This window comes from Pseudonaja textilis, chromosome 2 (assembly GCF_049901715.1).
Source record: "Pseudonaja textilis isolate UNSWEBS1 chromosome 2, rPseTex1.2, whole genome shotgun sequence".
In the NCBI taxonomy this organism is placed as follows: domain Eukaryota; kingdom Metazoa; phylum Chordata; class Lepidosauria; order Squamata; family Elapidae; genus Pseudonaja; species Pseudonaja textilis.
Window position 1 is genome coordinate 185,659,369 of NC_141991.1, and position 27,122 is coordinate 185,686,490.

Sequence of the window (27,122 nt, forward strand, 5' to 3'; positions counted from 1 at the left end):
TTCCCTCTGTCCATATTTTCTCAAAAGAAAGTTTGTTCCCAAGTAAGAATAGAACCAGAGAGGAGTAGAAATAAAAACTCTGCATCAGGACTAAATTGAAGGTAGGCTAAAGTCCAAAATGATTCTTTGCTTCTTCACACTTACCTCTGAGTAGAAGGAACATAAACTGTGCCGCTGGCCAATCTAGTCCAGCAGATTGTTCCCATAGTGGCCAACCAGTTGCACAAGGAAGGCCTCTAGAGTCCCAGCAGATGGCCTTCTTGCAGCCATCAAGGCTAATAAAAGTAGTCCTTGAATTATGACCATAATTGGCACTGGAACTTCTGCTGCTAAGCAATACAGCTAAGCAGTCATCGTGTTTTTGCAACCTTTTTTTTTTTTGATCCTGGTCATTAAGCAAATCTAGCTTTTCATGTTTACTTTGCTTCTCAGGAGCCAGATGATAAGGTTGCAAATGACCCTAGGACAGGGGTCTCCAATCTTGGCGACTTTAAGACTCGTGGACTTCAACTCTCAGAATTCTTCAGCCAGCAGTAGGTTGTTAAATGTCCTGTTGTAAGTCAAGGAGCCACTGACTTCCATGAACTGGTCCAATATCCAAAGTCCATGAACCTACCCAACATGGTAGCGAATTCTAAAATTTAATTGTGTACTGTGTAAAAAAAACATTTTGCATAAAAATAATTAAACTGTCTAGATTGTAAATTGTTTTTAATATATTACTTGTCTTATAGTATGTCACTGAGGAATAGAAAAATAAAAACTCCACAATTCTTACATACCAAATGCTCAAAGGGAAAAGCTTTGTTCTCAAGGTCTTTCTACATGTCCAGCATAGGTGCAGTCTGAATCCTTGGGGACGGGGTCTTCCATTTGGTGGGAGCTACAGAACTCAGGCCACTGGTCTACTAACATGAATTCAGTATGAATGCAAGACACCACAGCAGCCATCACTTCAGAATCAAATCTGGGTGACTTTACTGGTGAGATATTGTGCAAACATATGATGGCGTCACATAGTGGATACGAATGACTTGTGGAACGATAGTGGAACAATAGTGGAACGACTTGCCTCCAGAAATTGTGGGTGCTTCATCAGTGGAGATTTTCAAGAAAAGATTTGACAACTATTTGTTAAAATGTGACAAAAGGAAAAAAAAGAAAGAAAGAAAGAAAGAAAGAAAGGAAGGAAGGAAGGAAGGAAGGAAGGAAGGAAGGAAGGAAGGAAGGAAGGAAGGAAGGAAGGAAGGAAGGAAGACAAAAATCTATAAAGAATGAATAACAGAACAGAATAACAAGAGTTGGAAGGGATCTTGGAGGTCTTCTAGTCCAACCCCCTGCTCAAGCAGGAAACCCAATATCATTTCAGAGAAATGGTTGTCAAATCTCTTCTTAAAAGCTTCCAGTGATGAAGCACCCATAATTTCTGGAGGCAAGGTGTTCAATTGATTAATTGCTCCAACTGTCAGGAAATTTCTCCTTAGTCCTAAGTTGCTTCTCTCCTTGATTAGTTTCCACCCATTGCTTCTTGTCCTGCCCTCAGGTGCTTTGAAGAACAGCTTGACTCCCTCTTCTTTGTGGCAACCCCTGAGATATTGCCTTCCAACTTTCTTCAGCATAGGTACAATATATAATAAAGTAACTTCTTAATCTAAATTAAAGCAAAACATCATATAACCAGTTGCCAAGCATCCAATTTTTGATCACGTGACCATGGGGGGTGCTGCAACATGTGTAAGTGTGAAAAATGGTCATAAATCAGTTTTTTAAAGTGCCATTGTAACTTTGAATGGTCACTAAATGAGCTGTTGTTAAGTTAAGGATTATTTGCTTTCTGTGTTGTTATAATCACTGTGGCAGCTATTTTATAATTAAGCAAATCTTTCCATCATGGTAGAACTTTGGGATGTTTTCAAACTTTGAAAGCACATAGGTGCCCCCCAAAGCTTTTAAACATCAAAAAAGATAACTTATATTGTATAATATTTCCCAATTGTCTTTAGTGGGATATATTAGCCAATATATAATATTATACAGACTTTATTGGTCAGCTAAATTCCTTCAATTAATATAAGTAGTGTTGGATTAGGCCAGGCATGTCAAACAGAAGGCCTGTGGGCCGAATTTGGCACATGATGTGTTCAGATCCGGCCCGCGTGGGCTGTCCTGGAAAATGTAAGGGGCCGGCCCGCGTCACTTCAGCCCAGTCTGCCCAACATGAAGAGAAAACATTGGCCATCATGGCTTCGGCCTGGTCTACCCAATGTGAAGAAGAAACATGCCAGCAGTTTGGGAAGTGGCATCAAGCTGGCTATGCCCAGTGAATAATGTCAATGTGGCCACATCTACCCAGTCAACTATGCCCCTCCACCTCCCTAAGATCAACCACAGCCCTGATGCAGCCCTCAATGAAATTGAGTTTGACCTCCCTGGATTAGGCTATAGGACAACAGAATAGGAGGGAAGAAATTGATTACAGATACAGTCCTTGGCTTACTACTGGTCACTTAGTGATTATTCCAAGTTACAGTGAATCTCCCCAGACTTACTTATGACCCGGCTTTGAAGGTCCAAATGCCATGCGCCTTCTCCAATGGTCACTGATTCTATTTTGCATACTTGGACATTTACAGCCATTTGTAGTCCTGTGATCACATGACCTTGAGCTTCATGGGGATTTTTTTTTTTTGCCAGAAACTATATGTTCATTGAAAAAATAGTGAAAAATTACATTCAACTGAGAAAATTATTAACACTGTAGCCTAGATATTGTGTGGAACTCACATGTTTGGACCACATAGTGTAATATAATGCCAGTTCTTGCTTATTCTACGGATTTGTCATAATGTTATGCCCTTTGACTAAGTGTAATAGGATTCAGACATGATCTAATATCACCTGCCCCCAAATGGATCCAAGATTTTGAGAACTAAGCTCAATATTGCCAGGCAAATTCCTTCCCAATAATCACAACCTTTCTATTTATCCTGTACTTCTTCATCTTACAGATGAAATTGGGGAACGTCTGTATAAAAGGATCATTGAATTTTCCTATAACATATTGGGAGCTGATTTCAACCTATCATATGGAAATTAAACAACCTCTAGAAACTTCTATTAAAAATGCATCCAATTGAACAAGCATTATTTATTTGGGTAACCCAGGAGCCTTTATTTATTCATGTTGTTATTATTGATTATTCTTAACTCTCAACATTCATTTTGTTCCCTTCGTATTAGAAGATGCTTACCAATTTCACACCTTGTTTCTGGAATAAGCTAATGTCTAAAAGATTGCATTGGAAATTGGGAGTTATCCTATTTAAATCTCACTTCTGCCAGGAAGTCACCAAGCAACTCGACTAAGCTGTTTTCTTAACCAGCTGTGCACAATATTGTAATTGGTAATAATAATACTGACTTAGCTAAGGCTGTTGAAATGGCCTTAATTTATTTCCTGACTCGTTTGCATGCCATCTCAATCACCAAGGTAACTCTAGGTGACCTACATGATGAGATTAAAACAAGCATACTAGTAATAAAAATGACAGAACAGACACATAAACAAACCATTGATCTGAGACAGTAATCAACTAAAGAAAACCATAACAATCAGGAATAAGTTACCAGGGACCAAAACACTTACTCCAGGCCTTGCAGGAAAAGCTATTTTTTTACAATTTTATGAAATCCTTAAAGTGTCAGGACCATATAAACCTCCAGTCCTATAGGGGTGTGTGTGTGTGTGTGTCTTTAAATACTTATTGCCACTATACTTATATCAATTAATCTCATCACCCAAACTGATGCTTTTTAAAAAAATCATCCGTTACCTTTCTTCTTCCATTTTATCCTGCAGTTTAGCCCTTCATGTTGGTGCTTGGGAATTTAAATGAGTTATGAAAATACAGGTTTAAAAAGCGCCTCATCAACTTTCTGAACAGTCCTTTTGAATGGCACGACATTTGCCTTTGCTATTCTAAGAGTGCCCAGCTTCTAAAGAGTCTAAACAGAAAAGAAGCCCCTTTAATGCAGAAGGCTTCACTTGGCCTGCCATCTGCTGAGAAAACGTGAAGCTCCCAAGCTACCAGGGAGAAATGGCCTTTATCATTTTATGGGCCTTGGTACTGCCATTTGAATAATAAAAGAATGCCAAGCCCCAGAACACCACGATTCCCGGGAGCAGAAATGACCGTGTCTTAGGCTAAGCCACAATTTGAGCAATTTACTATCATTTTCGAAGGCAAATGTGAGCGATCGGGGAAAAAGTCCTTGTGTGGAGCTGGAGGTGCCAGCGGATAAATGCTTGGCACTTTCAAAGCTGCATTGCGGGGAAGCATTTAGCTGCTCACTCCTGCCAGCTGATGTCTCTCTAAGTTCCATTGCCAAGAAGCCAAAACTGGAAGCAGGTGCTAGAGGAACTGAATGTGGCTGGGTTTGGGGGGGGGGGGGAGGTGTGGGTTGGGGTGGAAGGAAGAAAAGAACAAGAACAGAAGTTTGTTTGTTAAAATCCTGTGGCCTTCATTAAGGTTGAAACAATGGTGTACTTTAAACGTGGAGAATATTTCTCGTCGGATAGACCACTGCAACAAACCCAATCTGACAATCAATTGCATTTATCCCCTTGGACTGAAATCCTTGTGTCTCCACCACCCCTCTCCTCCCCCAGAGCTGCGGACTGCCTAACAGAATGTGGTCTGCTGATTATTATAACAGCTTTGCTTCGGAGGCAGAGAGCATCTGCTTCTTAATGGGCTCCCATCATCCCCCACCATCAAACCATTATTTGGATACATCCACCTCCTTCAGCCCAGGGCCTGGGAAAAGAATCTCTCCCCCCAACCAGTCCGGGCTCTTTCCCGTGCCATGTCACCAGTTCAGGCATTGTAGTGTGCTGTTTCCTGATAAAACAGAAGGGAAGCATCCGTAATGCCAAGAATTTACATTCCCCTCAGCCACTCAAATGAGCTGCAGCCAAAAGGCTTCTCTGCCTGCTTTTTATCCTCTGCTAAAATGGCACCTATTCGGGGGAGGAAGAAAAGACAGGTAGAGAGAGATCCTACTCCTAAAAAGGCAGGGACACCTGGGACCTGGAAACCAGTATTGCAATACGATTTATGGTGTGGCTGCCTTCCTCCAGAATACTTTATTGAATCCACATTTCACCTCTGGCAGCCATATTCAGTGAGCACTAATCACATTCAGTCTTCAACAGCACGATCCGTGGGGTTGTTCTGTGTCACGTTTCCTTCCTAAAGCTTATTTGTAGTTCTGTAAAGCTTTGCTGTCGGTGGGCTGCAAAAGCTAAACCCCCAGGGAAAAATATAAAGCTAAGTGCAACTGCCATATATTTAACATTTGAATAGTGCAATAGGATGTAAGGTAGTCTTGAGTCTGTTAATGTCTCTTTCCCAGGCATTCAGATCTACAGAATTTGAGATATTAAATTTGCTGTAAATGTATAGTACTTTGAGCTAATGCCACCATCTCCAAACTGCATCCATCAAAGGGATTTGACTGCAAAAGGCAATCAATAAGAACAGAGCTGGAAGGGACCTAAGAGGCCTTCTAGTCCAAACCCCTGCTCAAGCAGGTCCCTATACTATTTCAGACAAGTGGCTGTCCAATCTTTTCTTTAAAGCCTCAGTGATGAAGCACCTACAACTTCTGAAGGCAAGCTGTGCTCTCTTTTATCTGACCATAACCTTGGTAGCTGCTATTCCCCAGGTCCTTGAAGGTCATTCCCTCTGAATACTGTTTAAAAGAAACCACCTGTGTGGTTTCTTTCCGCATTTGATGGTCAGACATACAGTAATGTGCAACTTTTCAGAGGCCTTTTTCAAACGACCAAGGCTTGGGAGGTAGGTAAATGTCTGCTTCTCTTCTTCATATAAGGAAATACTTTTCAATATCTTATTTATCAACTGTGGTTCCCTTGCTTTGATCCGCCCTCTTTTGGTTTAAGGGTGGAATCGATGATGACTTAAGACTGGTTGGTGTAACAATTTAATGATTATATTTCCAATCTGTTTTGACTGGATATATGGGAAAGCTTTATCAGATCTTGAGACAAGCTCTAGACATGTGGCTTTTCGAAGAATTTATCATATTTAGAATTACTACAGTTTCCCTGAAAAAAAAACCTACTTTGGTTTTTCCGTGTCCTTACATGATGTTAGAATGAGAAATAATTCTATTTCTTTTTGCCACTGAATCCTATTATCAAGCAGAAATAGGAGTAAGAATAGGCTTTGTCTAATGTTATTTCTTTTAACATTGCTTCAAGGTAAACGTTTTTGGCTGAATGACAGAGTTCTAAAAGACTATGAGGCGCTCCATATTCAGTGTTTAATCCATATCTTTGTCAGCAAATGGGATGTGTGTTCCCTTTCAATGCTATCATTTGTGATCACTGCTCTAGTGCTGCCATAATTCATCTGATTTTATTTCATGGCACCGGAAAGCATTTGAAATACTAAGCAATTTGCCAGGGTGTATTTTTGTCTGTGGATGGATGCAAGTGGTTAAAAGCTCCAGACAATGAAGCTTCCAACACTATGTATCAGCAAAGTACGAGGACCAGTAATATAATAATGAAGCTGCTAATGGAATAGGTTTTCTACAGATGAACTGCTTACCAAGCATACTAATAAGAAAGGAAATAATATAGTTACTTTTAAAAAGGTAACATAGCCAGGTCCTATTAAATGAAACTTCTGATGCAGAAGACTTGTCATCAAACTCTGAATTTTATATGTTTTATGCATTACAACTTCGGTAAAGAAGATCGGAAGCTGGTCCTTTATATCTTCTCCCCCCCTTTTTTTCTGTCTCCTTTCTTATTATCATTTTTTATTCTTTATTTTAAAAATATTCTTGTTTTTATTCTGCAAAAAAACCATCTATAAAATTATTTTTAAAAAGAATTTTGTTCATTTTGAACATTAAATAAATAGAATCATCTATAGTAATGATGAGGATGAAGTTGCTTTTCCATGACCAACCTTACAGTCTTAAAAGACCTAGTTTCTACTGTACAGTATATACAGTACATACCAAATATTGTGTGCTGCTTGTGAAGAAACTTTTAAATAATAGCATCAAAGGCCCTTTAGCTAAAAAATTAATGTTTGGACAAATGAAACCTCAGTTTTGTCCTTTTCTTGAATCGTTTTGCATTATTCTTTGAAGGGAATTATGCATTTTGCACTCAATTAAGAATGTATAAGGGCCTAGGGTCCATTTATTTTACACAACCTGGTTTTCTTAAAATGTTTACATTGTACTACAGTGACTTTATTATTTCCCCCCACCTTTTCAAGAGATGCCACTGACTTTTATCATAAGGTAGCATTTAACTTGCTTAATTTGTAATGTGGTTAGGGAAGAATAGTAGGTCATATTTTGGCACGTCCATGCAAATAAGACTAGCACATTTTGTACAATTAGTTTAACACAACGTGAACCTAGCTAGTGATTGAATAGTCAGTTGCATAATTATCAGTCATCAATATCAGTGGTGGGATTCAACATTTTTTACTATCTGTTCTGTGGGCGTGGCTTGGTGGGCGTGGCAGGTGAAGGACACTGTAAAATCTCCAGTCAGAGGTGATATTTGCTGGTTCTCCGAACTACTCAAAATTTCCGCTACCGGTTCTCCAGAACTGGTCAGAACCTGCTTAATACTACCTCTGATCAATATGCTTTGCACTAGATATTCTGAATGGATCATCTACCTCTCTATCTCTCTTTGTATGTATGTTGCATTAGAAGGTGATTGATATATAAAGCTCTAATCCAACCAAACCTTTGTAACCTTAATCATCGCATCTTTAACTCTCATTATTATATTTCTTGTGTAGGGACCTATTTCCTAATTCTTCACTAAAGTTTGTGTGTGTGTGTGTTATCTATGCATAATAACAGAGAACACACATTAAATTTATTTAAAGACAGAATCTCTTTGGTGGTAGAATGTTTCTATTCCCTTCTGAGGTGCTAGGAAATGTTTCCAATATAGGATATGAGCACCATATGAACTTTGCTGTGTGTTATTGTCAAAGCAATACCTAATAAGGAATCTAGCAAAAGAATGGACAATGTACTTTAGTAGTCTATGGTGGATTATTGTTACAGGACGATTAACTGCATTTATCTGTTCAAACCGAAGCCTTATGACATCTTAAAAGGTAACAAACGTATTATGGATAGCTTTTGGCAACTGTAGCTAAATAATCCAAAGGCTATTTTCATATAGTTTGATTTCACATATCTCTCTTGTCCCCTCATGTTTTTTTGAAAATATGTCAGAAAGAGAATGAATATCCTAATTATTTTGGTTGTGATTTCATCTGAGCCTTGACAAATACTTTTTTCCTTTCCACATTACTTTCAAGGGAATTACATATTAATTAAATATAATATACTTATATTAACTACAACAGAAACAGAGTGACTTCCCCAGGTCACAACTGATTTTTAAGGGGGTGCCTGAAATGTTATCCTTAGCCTGCATATCTCTTTGTATCAGAAGTGGTATTCAGCAGATTCTGACGAGTTCTGGAGAACTGCTGGTGGAAATTTTGAATAGTTTGGAAAACTGTCAAATACCACCTCTGACTGACCCTGCCCTCATTTATTCTCTGCCTCCTGAGTCCCAGCGGTTGGATGGGTCTTCTTTTGTTGCCCTGCACAGGAGAACGGAGCTGGAAAGCAGGTTAATGGGTTGGGGAAGGAATGGGATTTTGCAATATCCTTCCCTTGGAATGGGGTGGGAATGGACATTTTGCAGTAACCTTCCCCCAGGAGTGGGGTGGAAATGGACATTTTACAGTATCCTTCCCCTGTCATGCCCACCAAGCCACGCCCAGAGAACCAGTAGTAAATTTTTTTGAATCCCACCATTGCTTTCTGTGTTTGTAGATAAAATATTTGGTTTCCTTTTTTTGTCATGGGGCAGTGATGATGAAAGGAATAATTTTGCATATGGAGCCCAGTTTTCTTTTGAAGAAATACATTTTATATATTTGAGGGGAAGAGTTTAAGTTAGGAGGCTGTATTTAAAAGAAAGAAAAACAAAAAGAAGCAACAAAAGAAAATATCTTGAAGTGGCAATGAAGTTCCAGTCCTCTAGGCCAGTATCTCTAGATCTCAGCAACTTTAAGATGTACGGATTTCAACTCCCAGAATTCCCTGGCAGCTTTATGACCCTTAGAATGCAAATGGCACCCAGAGCTGGTTATAAGATTGGTGGCTACATAAATGTGTTACATTAAAAAAAATAGATGCCAGCAACTGCAACAGAGCATAATGTCTGAAGAAGAATTAAAAAAAGAAAGATGACTGCCTCAGTGAACACTTTGCTCTGTAGTTCAGTTTTCCTCCTTTTGTCAGAAGTGGTTGCTCCAAAGAGGTTTAACCATTTCATTTTGTACCTCCTCTTCTATTCATCTATGCTTCCACATATAGATGTGAATAAATAGTCATGAAAAATATTAACATTAGGGAAATGGGAAAACATTTCTTATCCTTTCTTTCTTATAACCATAACAAACGTCCAATTGTGCATTACTCAAAATACTAGACAAAAGAAAGAAACTTCACAGAGTCTGATTTTATACTCATTGAGACAATGTATAAGGCAATATAAAAGTTTTCTCCCCATTTCTGTGCTTTCACTTTAGCTTCCTACCAAAAAAGAATATGGCTTTAATTCTGTACGTTTTTACAGCGGGACTTGCTAAGTTTGCACGTCAAATATTTTACAAAAATGCCTTCTTTTACCTTTATATATGTTGAAAAGCTGATTTCTTTCTGTTCTCACATAGTAGAATATCATCAAGACCTGGTGCTTGTTTATAACATTTTTTAAAAATTATTGCAGCTGGGCGGGGGGAATAGAACCCAAGGCATATTCTGTACCGAACAGAAATGCTACGGACAAAGCAAAAGAATGCAAACAGGATGCGTACATTCTAAAACCATAATTTTCTCTTAGCAAAGTTATGTAGAAATGGAATCATATTTTCAATAGAAGAGAAACCAAAAGGAATTTTTAAAATGCTATTTCAGAAACCCCATTAATGAAAGTGGCTATGTCAAATTTAAAAAAGGTTTCATAACTCTATTATATATACAAAAACTTTAAGGCAATGTAAACCCATAGTGTATATTTTCATATAAATTTGCAATAACTTTTATTTTTCAAAAGATTCTGGTTTTGATTATGAGAGGAAGTATGTGTGATTATAACATGCACAGGGTGTCATAAGATCCTTAGTATAAGCACAAAACTAAAGGTTTTGTGTCAGTCCCAGTTTGGTAGCTGCAAACCAAAATTTTAGCACCAATGCATTTACTTGCATGTAATTCACTGTGTGTATAAATTATTAAGAACATTAAATAGAAGCTATACGCTAACAAGAACTAATATAAAGTAAAAAGAACAAAGACAAAACCAAAAGTTCATGAAGAAAAGATAGAAATAAAAAGAAGTTGCTTTTGACTTCCTTCATAGCATATATAATTACAAATATAAATGCAAAATTACCTCTGTGGTTACAAAACTGTCTTGTTTCTCTTATCTGTTTTTTTCTAATCAAAACAGTCATAAATTCATTTTTTCCTGTTTCATACAAAAAAAATCTATAAGAAGTTTCCAGGCACCAATGACAATAAAAATTGTCTAATCAAGGAAGACAGTTTAGACATCTCAGCAAATTCCATCATCTTCATGAACTAAATAGTGGTGATGTTAATAATATCCAGACTTTTATAAAGATTTCTAGTTTTTTTTAATGATACAATGAACATAGTTTTATACAATTAAGTCATTACAATCTGAACAGCAATAAACATTGTAAATGTCCTGTTCATTTACTGATATTTTATTATTTATTATCTGCTATGTTTCTCTTTTTCTGGTAGCCATTTATTTTCCCCCTCAATTTTTTAAATAATAAATCAAAGTGGGGAAAAGTCATTGATATAGGTAGAAAGCTGAAAGGAGAGAAGGTTAAGCAAATGGCTTACTGAACAGATTTGGGGGTTTTTTTCAGGAAAGGGGGAAAATATGGATTTCACACACACACACACACACACACACACACACACACACACACACACACACACGTTTGAATTCTCCTATTGGTCAGTTACAGGGCGTCTTGATTAATTCATGATTTTTCCTACCTGTTCTTAGCAAACTGAATCTAGCAGAAATAAAGACAATTAATGGTATGTTTCAAACCAGTTTAGACTAATAGCAATGGCCAGCCCTGAGTGAAAATTGTCTCTTATGAAAGTGTCCATCTTTTCAAATATATAAACACAATACTTCTATAGACTGGATCGATAAAGAAATGACTTGGTGAATGACAATGTTCATTGCATTCTGTACCAACCAAATAAAAATTAAAAGTATTTAGAAAGGCAGATCCAATCCAGAACTTTAATATATGTGTTTCAGATTCGAATCATATGCAGTGTTTTGTAAAACTTTGATGGAAGGCAAAAATCCTCTTATAATATAATTGCGTTAAACCTACAGGCTTAATGTGCAGAATTTTATACAGTGTTAAAACTGATATGAAACCTTCAGGGCTATGAAATACAGAATGATGCATCGTTTCTCATTGATGCTAACTTTTACAGTTCCTCCAATTCAAAATAAAGTAGACATTTTATTTTGGAGTTTTCTTGTTTTGATATTATCACGAGCATGCAATGTTAAATTCAAATTACTTAAAACAAGAGCTGTCAGCACTGATGACTTAATTCGCATTCACTTAAAAGCCAGTAATATGTCTCATTTCAGAAGAGAACTAGATTTTTTCCCTTTTTTATCCTGAAAATGATTAAATAATGATTCCAAGTACTGTCCAATCCAAAATTGTTTTTGGCTCTTCCTTAGCCACAAAAAGGCTGGCCAAACTAATTTCATTCATATTTTAATTTAATAAGACCCAAACAACAACAAGCAAGTCACTTTGAGGCTCAAAAACATGGGGAAGTTTCTCAGACCCCTCATTAAATGAGAACTATTGATTTGAAATGAACAAAATTTGGTTTACCTATATACTCCATTGGACATTTTTATATGTTAATTAAATTTGTGTAGATCCCCTCTTACAAAAAGTGACTGTTGGGCAACACACAACAATTGGAAAAAATGGATAAAAATACAAATATAAAAATGGCATATATAAAAAATGTAAAAATCTACATTTAGAAAATAGTATAAAAATAAATATATAAACCATTACGCAAAAAGTGGATAAAAATGGCTACCTCAACAATGGAGCCATCTAATTTTGTTTTCTACATTTCTGTTCCCTTGCCTTTATTTTAATGAAAAAATCAAAATGCTGTGAACAAAATGATCAATAACATTTTATCCTTAACTTTGAACCTATCTTTTTATTTTCTCATAAATGTAAGCCCAGATTTGAGACCAGAACGAATGGATGCTTCTGCTTTGCATTATCAATAATGGATTTCAAATTTGGAGAATGGAGAAAATCTATTTAAACCTATTCATTTAAGACTAAATAATGATTTTTTCTCCAATATTAAATTTATGTCAAGTTAATATATAAATTTAAATTGGTTTTAGAAAGCTTATGTGTACAGATAGAAATTTGAAAACATTGACAGAATTATAGCAGGGACCCTCAGCATAGATTTTTTATTGTACACAGATGTTATAGTTTATAAATAGACCATAAATTTCTATGCTTAATCATAGCTAATGAATAAATAAGTTTGGTATCCTGTCTGATTATTCTATAATTAGAATGAATAGGAGTTGATGTGATTGGTCCATATGAGAAATTTTTACAGGAGTTGGAGGTTTAGGTTCTGTGCTTATTTATTCTGAAATAAAGAGTTCCCAGGAATTTTCCACAATGGGCAAACTTGAAATAATCCCATTTTAAGGAACATGAAATATGATTGAGAAAGATAGTCCAGAATTCCTTAAAATATTGATTAAGATGAGTTTAAGTCCATGGTTGATTTACATTTTGACAAATCTTTACTTCATGACATTTTAAAATGAATTTCCAGGACGTTTAATAATTTCTCATAGCAATGACATGTTGTGGTATTTTTATTATACATATTATAATTACCTGTCAGGAGAGGTGAAATTAACTTTCAATATTTCCTATTTATTGATGGTATTTGGCTTTCAACACTGGTCTGTTTTGAGGAAATTGGATTTCTCACAATATTATTTCCAAGGATAAAGTCAATTCTAAAGAAATAATGTAAAAATCTTTAACATAATTTTTTTAAAGAATTTATTTCCCCCAGAAATAAATGGTAGCTTATGGTAGCTTATTACTCTCCACTTTTGTTATTCCGTCTTTTTTCACCAGAAGCTATTATTGTTTTTGGAAGTGACGGAGGAACTAAAATGTGTTTCTTAAGCAAGTTCATCTTTTTAAAAATAAGAATGTATTTATTTACTTATTACATGTATATCCTGCCACAGCCAGCATTGACTCTTGGTAGTTTGACATGTTATTTTCATGATCTTTGAAATATGTGCTTATAATGGAATTTAGAGTTGACTTTGGAGAAAATATGAAAGGACTTTTAAGGTGGAAAAGGAACAAATCATTAGGGAGGGACTTAGTGAAGATTGTCCGAAGATTGCAGCAAGCATGTGAAAGAAACTCAAAATAACCACATCTTGATTTTTTTTATTACGTATAAGATTGGCAGAGAAACACTTTCAAGCTTGATATTAATCCTTTGGAATGGGTCATGCCAAGAAACAGACTGGGCAAGGTTCCAGAAATGCTAACTTTTTTTTGTATAGGGCTTAATAACAAAATTAAAAAAGACTGTCCCATCTTGTAAGGGACAAAATTACAGCAGAGTTATTTTCAGTTTCTTTCTCATACTTGCTTCAATCTCCATACTTTTCCCAAGGTCATATCTGCATTCCTTTAGAACACTTGAATTTACTGTCCAAATAAATTAGTGCAGGGTTACTTTAAGTAATATGAAATTTTATTCTAGCTGGAATATCTGCTTATGAGGTTTGGACTTGTCTTACTGTTTTCATATTTCAGACTTTCGTAATTTATAAAGATCTTGGAATAGACCAAAGCATATATGTTCTTCTTGGCTATATATCCCTGTTATTTTGAATCTATCAAGACATCAACAACTGCACAGTTGAATGAAGAATTTTTCAGCAAAGAGATAGAAGGTTTTCAACCAGTATGATTTTAAAACATTTTTCTGTTTTTAATTTAATTTCAAGGCCCTTTTTTTCCCCTGCACTTTATTATGAATGTTGTCAGAACAGTACATTTTTAATACTATTATAGATATAATTTTTCTTTATTTAATTCATTTGATATAATAAACCTTAAAAGTTGAATGTTAAATTTAGAATGCTTTCAATAAACATTTTGAATTTTCAATAATACCAGCCTATTTTATTGAATTATATTCAGTTTGGTCTATTTTCTTGACCCTTCCTTCACTTCCTTTTCTCATATATTTGATTGGTTATTTTCAGTTTGTTGATCTCAGCATGAAGATTTCCTTCCTTCCTTCCTTCCTTCCTTCCTTCCTTCCTTCCTTCCTTCCTTCCTTCCTTCCTTCCTTCCTTCCTTCCTTTGATTGAAAGGGAACAGGAAGATGAACTTTTTTTCTTTGTTTTTCACACTTAACCACGTTCTTTAGAAATCTACCATATGTCATCCCAAATTAATGGACAATTTGAACCTCATTCTATGCTTATCAAAATTCTATTATTTATATATCATAGTTCTCTTTTTGCCTTTGCAGTTGTAACATTCAAAGATGTTCAGTGACTCACCATCTTTATTAGTCTTTTTAGATCCTCCTCATTTTTCCTTCAATTTTTTTCAATAGATGAAGAGAATTAAGGATGATACAATCAAATGGAGAATACAGTTAATGCAATAATTTGACCATAACAAAAATAGAGTTAATTCCCATTAGTGCTTTACACCAAAAATATTTTTCTAGATAGAGAATATTTGCAACTTATCCTGGATTTAATAATTGAAGTAACAATATCGCACTTCTGAAGTTTGTTCCGTAAAGTATATTTTCTAGTTCTCTTGCCATCTCAAAGTTGCACTGATAAATTTAGTCTTTTTTGGAAAATTGTCTCCATGGTACAATCACTAATACTAATTATACATGAAGTACATAGGATAAGAACCCTATTGGGACAAGTGTATGTATTAATAAAGGATATGTAATTATATCCTCTAAACATAGGCTGAAAGTGTATCCAATTAAAGAAGTTAATCAAGAATGACATTATAAATTGAAATGAAGAGAAAGGTTGATTCTGGATAGTGTGTAAAAACAAGTGCATATACATTATTATAAGAAGTAGTTCAAAATGAAAATTTATAATTATCTCTTATTGATGCTATTCATTTTATTGACATTTAGAGTCAATACTAGATCTATAAAGTAATTGTCAATTTACATGCTTTCTTCAAAAAAATAATCTTCCATTATAAAAGCAGTTTGTTTCCAGCAAACAGGACCACACAAAGAAGAGCCACTGGGATTTAAATTTAAATAATATTATGCTGGTATCATACAACAACCTTAGTTTTTAGAAAGAACTCAATGCATATGAAAGTCAACACCAGCTAAAGAATTGGCAGCTGTGATTTCACATTATTGTGTATATAGTAGTAGTAGTAGTAGTAGTAGTAATAGTAGTTGTAACTGAGAAGCGAACTGAAAATTGGAAAAGCAAAGCTATGCATGGTCAATACCTGGAAAGTATTGAAGGTAAAGCTGACCAAAAGCTTACTTGGAACTGGTTAAAATCAGGAATACTGAAAAAAGAAACTGAAGGCTTTATTTTGGCTGCTCAAGAACAAACCTTAGCCACAAATTTCATGAAGACAAAGATTCAGCATGTCGCCATCAACAGCAAATGCTGCCTCTGTAATGAGAAAGATGAAACAGTTGACCATTTAATCAGTGAGTGCAGCAAAATTGTACAAACTGACTACCTACAACACCATAACCAAGTTGCTAAAATCATTCACTGGAAACTGTGCCAAAAGTTTGGATCTGAGTATAGTAACAACTACTGGGAACAACAGGTTGAGAAGGTTAAGGAGAATGAAAAAGTCAAGATCTTGTGGGACTTCAGAATTCAGACTGCAGGCACTTGGCCCACAACACACCTGACATAACAATAGTTGAAAAGAAAAAGGGTTTGTTCATTGGCATTGCAATACCTGGTGATGCATGAACTGAAGACAAGCAGCAAGAAAAAAATCACAAAGTACTGGAACTTACATATTGAAGCTGAGCAACTTTGGAAAAAAAAAATTGTGTGTTATCCCAATTATAATTGGAGCCCATGGAGCAATACCTAAAGGGCTACCTCGCTATTTGGAAATTCTGAATTTATCAGACTTGAATACCCTGATTCTACAAAAAACCACCCTACTTGGAAAAGCTTATATCCTCCAACGCTACCTTAACAGTTCCTAGGTCCTTGGTTAGGACTCGAGTGTTGAGTTACCAACCAGCCCCAAAGGCTGTGAATCACACCAAAGATTAACAACAACAACAACAACAATAATCAAAAATCAAAAATACAAATCATAACCAGTCAATTGCAAAAAGCAGCTTTACATGGAACAGTTTAAATCCTGTGATGTTACCTTTAATAATATTAAACAGCAACATTTGTCTATTTCAGGTTCTTGGGATTCCATAGATGGATAACAATGTCAAATCCAGTCTAAATATTTGGCTGCCTTCGTGACCAACAATAGTCCTGTATTTTTTTTTATATGCTAATACATCAGCGCTAGTCATTCATCAAGATACAATCATGGTTTTAAGTTTGCAACAACTACCTAACGACTGCTTAAACAACTTGGTATAGCACTGATACAGCAAACAAACAAATTGTTCAGATGAATTTAAATGTGAACAGTTATCATAATAGACTCTCTTGGCTTGGTCACATCCTGTGAATATTTATTTGCCCTCGACCAATAAAATATCCTTTTCTACTGTAATGCCATTCTGAAAAACACTCTTCTCTGAGATACATTATGGTTTAGCTATGTGCTGAAAATGTTGTAATCATTTCAGCATTTTGATATCATACAATGACACTGCTGAGATGCTTGTATCAATACAGTTGTGTTAATAACAGAATAACAGCATTAGAAGGGAACTCAGAGGTCTTCTAGTCCAACCTGCTGCTCAAGCAGGAGACTCTATGCCATACCACACAAATAGCTGTTCAATTTCTTTTTAAAAATCTCTAGGGATGGAACAGCAACAACTTCTGCAGGCAAGTCATTCCACTTGTTACCTCATTTGTAACATTGTTTTACACAACTTTTTGCCCGTTTTGTGACATCTGGAACTACCTTATATGATAGACTCTATATATTTAAAAAAATGAATAATACAAATAATAATTCAAAATAGTAAGATAGGGGACCATTATCTTAGATGAAGATTAAATAAGTTAAATATTGAATCTTTTAGATCAGGGATGTCAAACTCGCGTCATCACAGCGTTGTCATGCAACGTATTGCAATTTCTCCCCCTTTGCATGAACCCTCCGGCCTGCGGGCTGCAAGTTTGATATCCCTGTATTAGATAAACAAGAAATAATTTAAAGGAAAAAAAAACCATATTAACAGGGGAAATGAGATTAAAAAGAAATATCAGGTGAACATCAGCATCAAATAGCTCCCAAACTCTGATATTGAGATAGTGGCTGCAATTTAATTCAGGAAAGTTAATGGAAAAGACAATTGAGTTTCATTTGCTGAACAACATACTTAAAGTTCCCAATGGTGCTAATTGGGAATTAGGAACCATCCTGGGAAAATAGTGATTATAATATAACTATAAAAAGAGTGTAATATGGGATCCATAACATAAAAAATTTATAATTGTTAATAATTCTTGAAATCTCTGTTGGAATTCTATTTTGGCTGTCCACATGCATTGTCTTACAAATTCTGATATATAATTGATGGCTATTTTCTGCTCCATCTACACTTTCAACCAGAAGCTTCCAAAGACATATGCCAGTGGCAAGCCAAACGTAAAAATTGTTACAGAGAGACAAAGTTATTAAAACATTCTGATGACACGACCAGCAGAAAAGATTGAAAACTTATGAAGTGCTCTTGTTTGATTAATGGAGTAGGAGATGTTATTGCTTCACTGAGGTCACAAGTCTGTTCTCTGTTAAATGGGAGGAAGAAAATGAATTTCATAAAATTCTATGACAGCAGATATATCAGAGATGGGAATTTTATTCACATGTGCTGAAATGAGTCGGACATCTTCTACAGTCAGAGAGAAGGAGGTCAGTTCTGAAGAGGTTACTAAGCCTTCTAATTGAAAGGAAAGTTGAGTCATTTAGGAACTCAGACTTAATAAAGCAGGCTCTTTGAGTGAATTATTTTATCTATAACCACCTTCAGATATTATTTTATAAAAAGGTATTTTCTGTTTATTCCTGCAAACAGTGCATTTTTCCTGACACAGCAAATACTACAAAATGTTTAGTTCAAAGCTAGCTGGGTAACTTTGGGCTAGTTACTCTCTCTCAGTCCAACTCACCTCAAAGAATTGTTGCTGTGTGGAAAATAGGAGGTGAAAGGAGTAATAGATGTGTTTACCACCTTAACTTATTTATAAAAAATAATAAAGGTGGAAAATAAATAAATAGATAAGTAAGTAAGTAAGTAAGTAAGTAAATAAGTAAGTAAGTAAGGTGGGTGGGTGGATGGATGGATGGATGGATGGATTACTTCTGAGCCAAAATGCATATTTGGCATTATCAGGTATGTTCCCTATCTAAACCTATTATTTCAACCAAATTTTAAAGCAAATGTAGTATAGTGATTAAAATATTAGAGGGAGTTATAATGGTTCAAATTCACATTTAACCTTGTGGAAATTTTGTGGATAATTTTCTACTCATCAATTTCCCAGTTGATGTTATGGAGTTGCTGTGTGGAGAATAAAATGAAAGGAAACTCCAAGGCACTCAGTATTGAGCTCTGAGCAAAGAGCAAAAAAGGCCAAATATAAATGCACCACAAAAATAAAATAGTAACACAATACAGATTTGCAACAACATTTACTTGGAAGAATGAATTCAGTGGAGCTTGCTTTCAGATAAGTAAGCATACATTCACATTGACAATTCAGTGGGGTGGAGGACTTCTCTCCATTGTTTCTTTTATTTTAATCCATAAACCTTTTTCTAGGTTTCCTTTCCACTGGAACAAATGGAAAAAGAAGCTACTTTATTTCTGTGCCTATTCTGGACTGGTAATAATAGAATAATAGATGTAAAATGTCCAATCTGCCAATCATGGTGCTTTCAACATTTATTATTGTAAGAGCATCAGTTGCAAAGGATCATAGACAATAACAGTAATCATAATAAAACATTCTTCTGCTTCTCGTTTTCTGTTGACCTTTAAAAAATGGCTTTCATTTTTACCTGTACTTCCAAAGCCCATGAAATTGGAGTACAAATTATGCTCTGGATTTAAATTGGAGTATAAATTATATAATCTATATATTTTTTAATGATTTTGTTCAGTCATGTAATGCATTCCAAGTAGCTTTACAAGTTAAGATGCTTGTACCTTGCTTAAATGCAGTTAATATAGTGGGTAAACTCTGCACTAGGATAGATTGTCCAGGAAGATATTTAATAGGTGCAGTATCCCTAACCACTTGATCAGAAACTTACCTGATCAAAACTTATTTGCCCTAATTATTTTTTTACCCTAAGGCTATAGTAATTATGCTTTTTCACAATCTATTAATAAGCACTTCCTATTGGCAGATGTATGTTTGGTGCATGATTTGCAATATCCCAGGCACGGACATCCAGCAGCATGTAGCATCTACAGGCTGAAATAAAGTTGGATGTCTCAGGATGTATATGGGAGTGACAGAAACTTCTACCAGTATGTTGAGTTGATTAATCAGTATTGACGTTTCATAGAGTTCAATTAACAATATCAAGTGTAGACTTGGCAGACTATTTTTGCAACCATGAGTATCATTACTTAATAACAGGCAAACAGAAAGATACTTTATCAATGGCTTTTTGTTTTGCAAGACCATTTCTTAAATACAGCAGAAACAAATGTACTAATGGCCTTGATGACACAATGAAGGAGTAAACAGATTCAAAGAATAAGGGAACAGAATCTGTCAGATTCCCAGATCAAGATAAGTCTCCTTTGAGTCTCAAGAATTCATGGCTTTGGACATATAGATTTCTTGCCACTGATATGGAAGTGGCTTGCCAACAGCATGCCTTCTTCTCAGAAGTGCAACTTCTAGGTCTAACCCATAGTTCTCAAGATGTTCTGGTGGTCTCCCATTTGACCTTGGTTAGATTTTCCAAGTTCATCTAAATTTAGATAGATATTGCCACCTAGAAAGGCTTTCTGCTATTCTTTCATTCTCTTTTCATAGTTTCTTTTGCTTTGCCAGCGAATTAAGGAGAATAAATACATCATGTGAATGTATTATGATATAAACCAATATTTCTCAATCTTGGCAGGTCCACATACCTTAATGTTGCTCAGGCTGAGAAACACTGGTATAAACAATACCAGTAGAGTGATATATGACATAGACAGATAAACAGATAGACAGTTAGATAGAAATCTTTACCAGCAAAGCAATAGAAGTCACTGTAAACTCCTAGCCCAAAATAAGAGGTCACTCTCTGGTTCTATTTCATGATAGGATTCTCTAAGGTATTTAGTATTTAGTAGATCAATCAGATTGAAATACCCTTTCTCCATAAGCCTTTTTTCTTGGCAGAAGAAAGGAAAGGCAAACAAGCAGCATTTAAGTACTCATTACTGGTGAAAGAAATTCTATTATCAATATTCATATCAAAAAGATTTCCTTAAAATTTCCCAGAATATTCCAAAATATCATCTACAGGTAGCAAAAATTATGACTATGCTGAAAAAGGAGACTTATAAACAGTCCTCAAAGTTCTGGCCATCTCAGCACATTTGCATGATTGTGTCCTGGGGAATGGCAACTGGCTTGCATTTACAATGGTTGCATTGTCCCATGGATACTTGATCACCATTTGCAACCTTTCTTGTTGGCTTCCTACAAGCAAAGCCAATGAAGAATCTGGCAGGGAAGGTTTCAAGTCACTTTGGTTAGTTACTTGCACCAGTGGTGGGATTCAAATTTTTTTTACTACCAGTTCTGTGGGCGTGGCTTGATGGGTGTGACAGGGGAAGGATACTGTAAAATCTCCAGTCAGAGGTGGCATTTGCTGGTTCTCTGAACTACTCAAAATTTCCACTACTGGTTCTCCAGGACTGGTCAGAACCTGCTGAATACCACCTCTGACTTGCACCCTTTCCCAGCAGGTAGCAGCCACCCATCACAATTGTGCCACTCGTGCACCCTTTTGCACTTGGCAAAACTATTCCCAGACTGCCCCTCACTTGCTTGCTGGTCTGCTTGTGAACCATCTGCTGATCAAAATGACAGCCATGACATATAAAAAAAACTAGTGCAACTTTGATTTGCCTTGAGCGCTATCTAGATTTTTTTGACTACAAGCTGCAAACAGCCCTCTTTAGCCTTTTGTACCTTGAGTTTTAACAAACACTATGTTGATTTGTGAGAGATGCAAAATATCCGCCTTAAAAAAAGAGAGAATATGGTTACAGCATTATGTTATTTTTATATTTAGGGAAAAATTCTAAAAGTTAAATTTTTAAAGACCAACAAATCTTACATAAAGTATGTTGAGTCCCATCTGCAGCATGTTTCCTGGTGGGCTGAGAGCTATTGTGCTTGATTGCACTCTGAATATTTCTGTGGCAACAAATATGTGTGGCATTCTATGCAAACTTCATGCCTTAGAATGCCTCTTTGGCAACCACATTGCTCTGCCTCAACAGGCATATTGGGTGGAAAGAATTTATTAAGCAATATTTCAAAATCAGAGATAACCTCAGCTGTCTCCTGACTTCCATATCTCCACACATAGATTCTACGTTTGTTTGTGCAAACACACAACTATGCAAGCAGGAAAAAAAAATTAGAACGGAAAGGAGAAATTTAAAAGGGAAAGGAGCATATTGTGAATTATTTATATTCATCTCATGGGTTCATTTATATTTTTCTCTGTTATATATTTAACAGAAAAAGCAGTACTGTTAACAAGGCAGGCATTTTGTGCATTAAAGTAGTTCTGGCTGGAATACTTCTGACAAATTCATTGTAAGCCTAACAGGTTTCTGACAGGGCATGTTTTAGATTCACAATTCAGAAAATTACCGCAGTTATTGTTTTGGTACAATGACTGATTATAGCATGGTTAAGAAGTGAAATATGCCTCTCAAGTTGATGTTAATTGAGTGAATATTATTAATGGGACGTAGGAAGGAAATGGTGATGAATGGCACCATTGAGAAGTACGTACTTTACATTTCTATCAACTAAATTTTAGATCTTATTATACTAATTTTCAACTATTTTGAGATTTTAAGCCCTTCCGGGAAGAAAGAGGAATACGTGGAGGTGGATTCAACTTGAAACCTTGATTAAAGTGCCCCTTTGAGGCGGCACTGTGAAATGTCGTGATAGAAACTACCACAGGCTCAGCCTATCAGAGCATTAACAAAGAAGCTCCTTCATTGTCCTTTTGTAATTTTCTGTGCCTGAGCATGAATTTGTAAATTTCTGGCCCCACTTCCAGCAAAGTAAAGCAGCCAAAAAAAGTGAAGCAGCTCGTCTTTTGGCATGGAGGAATAGCACCTCAATTTTTCATGTTGAGGAATATTTAAGAGAAGATCACTCTAGGAATCAGAAGAAAGTGATCCATGAAAAAATTGGAGCTGCTTCACATTTTGTAGGCCCATGATACTGTGCTCTTACTATCTTCTGATGTCACACCCATGTAGGTATTAGGAGTTGTATAAGTCATACAGAATTTTTGTATCATGTTGCAGTCATCCTAATTTTAGCATAAACCAAAGAGTTTCTTTTGAAACCTTTTTTTTGGAGGGGGGCACATATGGGTTCTATTTTAGTGCCCATTATACAAAATAGTGTGTGTTGGGCTTTAGATATGATCCATTCCCCTACATAGAATCAGGATATCTATTACAACTGGAGTTTTAATACAAACTATTTAAAAATGCCTATAAAGCTCTGGAGTGATGCAATATTCAGGCATATTCTGAATGTAAATATGGGTGGTATTAAGAACCCAGTTAACCTTGTGGGATCTGTTAATATTACAATGCTGTCTAATGGCTGTCAATCTTTGCTATCACTGCCACTAAAATATATGTTCATAAACCTGTCATTCTGACAAATGGCGTTTTTCTGGGGCTGAGAGCCTGACTTTTGTTGAGAGCTCTGGAATATAAACCGGTAGGAAGTGCCCTGGGTTTGAGTGACGGTTTTAATATCCAGTCATTCAAGACATAAATTAGGTATGGCCTACTATCTTTCTAGGTATGCCTTATTAAAACTTTGCATGGCCATTTGGCTTCTAAAAAACACCTAGAGGCAAACTCCTTTCTTTATTAATTGGTATGTAAATTGCTGCATTGCTTTATAAATTATTCTCTTCAGATTCAGTCCTTTGTCTTGAAGACACAGCTGATAAGGTCCCCAGTCAGGGAGTCCAGGCATCAGTAAGATGTGAGGAAGCTAAAAAATAACCCTTTGCAGTCTTTGGTCTGGTCTTGATGTGGCCATTCAAAACAAGATTCTGTCAGTGTCCTCCAGATATCCAGGAACCGAATTTCCAACAACTATGTAAGAATCCTCAGAATTTTAGTCTCGGTATGAATGGAGGGGACCACTTTAGGGAAGATGACTTACACCTTCTGTGGTCTATGTTTTGGAACAAGACCTTGTGGTTGTTCTCGTTCATTCAAGGCAATGTGAGTTCCATCTAAAAAAATTAAAAAGCTTCCATGTAAGAAAACTGCATATCATGTTACCTATGACAAGTATGTAGGCCCACTGAAATAAAATCAGCATAATTCACAGATCAAATTTTGCATGCTTTCTTTTACAATAGAAAGATTGAAAAAGTTACTGAGAATAAAGGTTCTTGGGATTGCCACTGAGTGTTGCTTTTCCTCAAAAATAAAATAATGTTTCAGGTTAAAATTTATTAGCAACAATTGCCCAACGTAAATCATAGTTCTTTCCATAGTCACTGTGTTAATCGTATGTCAATTTGATAGTTAAATAAGACACCACCTGATGGTTCCTGACAAACTGCATTCCTATGAACTTCTGTAAGTCCATTTATATACCTCGTTTCCTTTTTACTTCACAGTTTACAGTGCTTTGCAAGCTTTGCTAAATAAGTGTAGTTCAGTGTTTGCTTTATTATGTCATTATCAATTTCAGGGGATGGCAACTTCGGGGCTGAAAGACCCACTCTCAATCACTCCAAACCATCTTCAGTCACTCTTTATGGCACTAGAAGGCCCAGGCTGGCCTTCCTGTATAAATGGCACTGTAGAGAGAGAAGTGAAGATGAAGGCCTGTTTGTTTAAATTAAATGCTATAACAGATGGAATGAAGTCAGGGGAATCCTTGGAAGGATGCTTTCTGTTGGCCTGCTAATTCTCTCTCTAAACATTGAGAGACAAACCCCAAATTCTCCCCACCCACTGAATTCAAAAGTGGAACAACCCAATACCAGTATTACATAAGGCAATTCTACTGACTCTACAATTCAGCCACAAAAAGAGGCAAGGTGCACCGTGAGGGAGATTTCACCATGACTGGCTGGTTTTTGTTTTTGTTTATAAATGAAAAGGAGCATTTACAATGCATGAGAAAAGGTAAAAAGGGCAAAGCAGGGCAGGAAAAGAAGGAGAAATTATTTACTTTTGACCCCATGAAAGGAGATTGGATGCATCTTTAGACTAAAGAACCAGATGATTAAAAATATACTGTACCTCTGTAAGGATTAGAAAGCACTGCTTTTAGAAAATCATGTTTAACAGTAGCAAATAGGTCCGGGACTTCTATCTCAGAAGTCTCAGAAAATTTCATGCTAAATGCCCCTCTTCTTGCTGGCATTCTAGTAAGGAGACGTAAGGCTGCACACTTGATTTGGGATAGGCCGTGCCCTACTTTTATAGGGCTTGCTATTCATTTCAAGCCTCCAGACTTCTTGAGCAGCTGCTGTTTACAACTGACCTATTCTTGGAGGATGACAAAGAGCCCTTTCTTTCTCCATTCTCACAGGTGGAATATTTCTGCATTCCACTTCAATTATGTCTTGGGCACTGCTGGAAACAAGAAAGGTGCTGAGTTGCTTACATACCTAGCCCAAGCTGTGCAGTTCTGAACCCTGACAAGCTGGTTAAGATTTGGCAAAGGAGCCAGGAATACACACACACACACACACACACACACACACACACACACACACACACACACACCCCAACACCCCCCTCCCTTGTCAAACCACAAATAAAACCCGGCAGCTGCTCGGTGCACTGGTAAATGCATGAGAAAACTTTGCAGGACGAAAGGGGCGCCTTCGTGCGCTTTGCCCTTCCTTTCATGTGCAGTCACATCGAGCTGTACATGAGACTGTGGGCTGGGCTGGGGGAGAAACAGTGCAGATTTCAATTTTGGAAATGTATAATGCAGTTGGGATGGAGCAAAAGAGCATGACCATGGCAATTTATCTCTGATAGATAAATGTTGGAGCAGACCGGTATGTCATAAAGCATGACTTAATAACGTGGAAAAAAATCCTCGTGGTATTTTTCTTGTTTTCATTAATGCATTGCGTCTGCCTCTGAGCGATTCCCAGGACACCCAGGGCCTATAGCTTTGAGGTATTATTACCTCTGACCCAGATAACGTCAAAACGTCTGAATGTATGGGATGTTGCCTTTAAAAAGAGCATCCCTAATGCAATGTAAATGTAAACTGTGGCAAAAATTCCAGTGGAGCAAAAGAGGCCTCGTATTTTCTAAAACCATATACATGTCAATAGGCCATTATTCTCTATGTTTAAATGTAATTGCAGCAATGTTTGGAACAGAGTTTGGAAATCATAAAATAGACCAAGTGCAGTTACTGAATCTTCCAAAAAATTTTATACAGTACCTCCCTCCCAGCCTTTCTCCCCCACCCCCAACCCCTTCTGAACAAAAGAAGAATAGAAAACTGGAGGGCCAAAAATGCAGCGGTGGGGAGGAAAAGAGTAAGCAATGATTAAAGGGAAGTTTACTCCAGTCTTTCCCAAACCGGGTCTCCCCATATTTTGGATGGCATCAGATTGAAGAAATCCAATTTATTTCCATTTTTAATAAAAAAAAAACTGATTTAAAAAATGATTTCAGGGACTATGAAGCCTCCGTCTCTCTTTCTTTCTTTCTTTCTTTCTTTCTTTCTTTCTTTCTTTCTTTCTTTCTTTCTTTCTTTCTTTCTTTCTTTCTTTCTTTCTTTCTTTTCTTTTCTTTTCTTTTCTTTTCTTTTCTTTTCTTTTCTTTCTGTCTCACTAATTTTGTATGACAAATTATTTCCATATAATTAAGTTTATTCATTATTGTTTTCTCCAGTGGATTCTGTCTTCCATTTCCCAATTGCTTTTCAAGCAACTGTTTCTGATAAATCTGTGGCAGACATTATTTTGCAAGAATTTTTTCCTGCTCATGCAAATTGCGGCTGCAGATTATACATATACATACACACACAGAGAGAGACATATATTTGATACGTAATGCAGCCTTTATCTCTCATCCTGCTACTCTTTAAGGTATCATTATTTCATTGCGGTTGCCTCTTTCTACTTGGGAGAAGTCCAAGAAACAGCTCCTATGATTGAAAACAATGCAGATTAATATTGCAGCAGTGTTGAGCTGTGGTATCCATTTACTTCCTTTCTTTCACACCCCTCCTCCCTCTTCCTCTTCTCCCCTTTTGCCCCATCTTTTCCAATCTACCGCTTTCTACAAATAAATCCTCATGGTTCAGTTACTAATATGGGGAAACATATTAATAGAAAGGGAGATTTTTTGACAGTAACCAATTAAATAGCAGGCTCTGG

The 27,122-nt window shown here is 36.2% G+C and overlaps 1 long non-coding RNA gene across 1 annotated transcript in view; it reads right to left on the bottom strand.

Moving 5' to 3' along the window:
* Nucleotides 1-25,287, bottom strand: part of LOC148127280 (uncharacterized) — a 28,941-nt gene extending 3,654 nt beyond the window's left edge. The window contains exon 1 of the long non-coding RNA XR_015742166.1: nucleotides 25,012-25,287. This is a non-coding gene — a long non-coding RNA (uncharacterized LOC148127280). The remainder of the gene's footprint in view (nucleotides 1-25,011) is intronic.
* Between the last annotated feature and the right edge of the window lie 1,835 nt (nucleotides 25,288-27,122).